The following is a 3,143-nucleotide window of genomic DNA, read 5'->3' on the forward strand; positions in this document are numbered from 1 at the left end:
TGATTATTTCTCACGGCGTTGGTCAATTTGTTCCTCCATCCCATCTTTGTTCGAAATAGGAAATTAAATCTAGAGGCTGAACTGGATTTAGGTTATACATTATTGGCATTATTATCTCCTGAATGATGCTGTGCACTTGGAGGCACATCATGTCAGGTGCCCTACTACTAGTGATGCTACGCTTGATCACTTGGTTACAGTGGCCAGTTGCCACATTTTTTTCAAAGGTATGCATTCCCTTTGCAAATTGTTAATGGAAATAAAATGTGGAGCAATACTCTGGCACCGTGCAACATCCTATACTCAGTAACCTTTACCATCCATTGAATCATATTTTTCATTGGGAATTGCAGTAGAGTTTTTGTTTTTATTTCAGTGGCTGTATTTTTTTTTTTAATTTCATTGGCTGTATTTTTAAAAGCTTTCCAGTTTTTTTTTCCCCAAATGTCTGTTCTTTTTTTTACATATTGCTCAATCCTTTCACAATGATTTTATTTTTTATACTTGCTATCTTTTTGTATATTAAGCATACCAGTTGTACATACTTTGTTCTATTACCAGCGTGAGGGGGGGGGGACGCTTTTTTCCCTCTGTCATGGTTATGTGTGCATGGTAATATGCTGTAGTTTCTGGCATGTGTTAAGTGTCCCTAATCTAATGGCTTCGTGTTTGCCGAGGTTTTAAGGGGTTCATTATTCTCAGACCATGGACTTCTCTAGGGCCAAGTCCCCTCACTGTTCTGACTTCTCTATTCGTCTTTGGCACAAAAGGAATTCTCAACTTTGGGAACTTTGAGTTTCCTATGGGTTTTAATGTTTTTTTGGACCACTCAATATTACTTTCTTGACTTCAAATTCCTATAACAGGAGGGTATTTTAATCAGAAACGAGTTCTGACTGCTGGAACTTTATTACTCATGTGTCTTTAGCCAGAAATCAAGAATCATCCATGATTACTCCTTCTCCTTCACCCCCACACCCAAACCATGTCAACCTAAATAAAAAGGTAAATTGAAGCAAGCTTGGATTACCAGAAATTGAGTTTGGGAATAGCAGAGGAATTGCAATTTTGGAAACACATACTGTAGCAAGCCGCAGGCTAGTCTGTTGAAGGTTTGGGACAGGATGTATATATGGGCAAGCAGCAGAAAGAGGGGGAATTTCAGCCAGAGTCCAAACAGTAATTTCACTGGCTTGAGAAGAAGGAGAGATTTTTAGTGGGTGTTCACTGGTCAGGAGGTAAGTCTCTCCATCTTCTGTACATCAGGCATTTATGGGAAATCAGTCTTTTTTTTTTTTTTAAACATATCTTTATTGATTTCAGAGAGAGGAAAGGAGCGGGGAAAGAGATAGAAACATCAATGATGAGAGTCACTGATCGGCTGCCTAGCCCGCAACCAGGGCATGTGCCCTGAATTGAACCCCGATGCCTGGATCCTAGGTCGATGCTCAACTGAGCCACGCCCAGCCAGGGGAAATCAGTCCCTTTTAAGTTCTTAAGTTCCTTTCCTCCGAGGGCGCGTGTGAGATTCTCCATTTCATATCCTCTGGTTTCATTTTAGATTGAAATCCTTTCACAAACCCATCAGCAAGATCCATTCACTCCACTTCCCAAACAAGATACACCTTTAATCCAGTCTCTTAGCTACATTTCCATTGTTACTACCCCAGGCTAGGGGGGCATACTGTCTTGCCTGCTAAATGCTCTCACTTCCAGTCTTGCCCCCTTCAAATCAGCTCTCCACCCAGCAGCACGCCTGATATACAGAACATCAAACGTAACTCAGATCTTGTCACTGCTTGTCATTCCTCCATTATTCTCTGTTCCAGGTCTGTTTTCCTCAGAGCACTTAACCACAATTTGTAATTTACTGGTTATTTACTTCTTTTTGTCTTCTGTTAGTATTAGAATGTTAAGTCAAGGATGGCGAGAACTACTAAGTCCAAAATCAAACAAACATCTCCAGCACCTAGCACGTGGTACACACAATAGATAATCTAGTCAATCTGTGTCTTCCAAGCACTTATTTTTTCAATCCTCACCAGAAGATTTTTTTTCAGTGCTTTTCAGAGAGAGGGGAAGGGGGAGGGAGAGGGAGAAGGCGAGAGAGAAACATCGATGTCATGGATTGGCTGCCTCCCGCACGCGCCCCTACAGGCCTGCAAACGGCTTGGCCTGAATTGAACAAGAGACCCTTCAGTCTGCCGGCGGCTGCTCTAATCACTGGGCACCGGCTAGGGTCCATGCCCTTTAAACATAGTCCCTTCTTTAAATTTAGCAGTAACTCTGCCAGGGAGGAAACATGCTCCTCCTTATGCAAAGGGCACCAAGACTGAAGTTTCTAACTTGTCCGTGTTCTGGCTACCGTGGCCAGAAGACTATACCTAAGGAACTAACAGTAAAGGTAGAACAAGATCCCTATTGTACAGGACAAGGCCCAACAAGCTAGCCCAATAATTACCAACCCCCCCCACCCACCAGAGTTCCCACAGAAAGAACAAACCAGTCACACTCCGGCCAAGCATAACCCCATTACTCATTGTAAAACAGTGTGTTTAAATCGTCCTTTTGTGTTGCTAAAGGTTCCCCCCTTGTTTCCTGTACCAAAAGCTGACAGCCTGACAAATTATTGGAAACCCCTTTACTGCAGTGCCTTTGCGGTTACTGAGCATAAAGTGAGGGAAGAGCTAAGGGTCAGGGCTGCAGTTCGGCTCGCACATGGGTGAGGCTGCAACTGTAGCCGCTGGCCGGCCAATAAAGGCTCCAAAATTCAAACACAAACTCCAGGGGCCGGATGTCGCCGGTCCCCCCAGAACAGTCCGCGGTCACTGAGCTAATACCTGAAAGAGTTGGGATTGGAACCCACGCCTGTCGGTCCCCAGAGCCCTCATTCAAACACCATACTGAAGTCTCCAGGCGGGGTAACCCAGCAGCACAGGAGTCCTTGGGTGACGCCAGCACCGAGAAACCACCGCCCTGCGGGCTCCCAAACGTCCCGGCAGGCCCTGCGCCCCAGGCGCTGCCGGAGGAGTGGGTGCAGGAAGACCGACCGGAAATATTATCCCAAAAGGCTCCGCCCGGCGCTGCTGATTGGCCGAAGCGAGGCCTGCGACAGCGTGATGACGTTCAGGGACGCTGGCGCG

The sequence above is a fragment of the Miniopterus natalensis genome, chromosome 9 (assembly GCF_054644295.1).
Source record: "Miniopterus natalensis isolate mMinNat1 chromosome 9, mMinNat1.hap1, whole genome shotgun sequence".
Classification (NCBI taxonomy): domain Eukaryota; kingdom Metazoa; phylum Chordata; class Mammalia; order Chiroptera; family Miniopteridae; genus Miniopterus; species Miniopterus natalensis.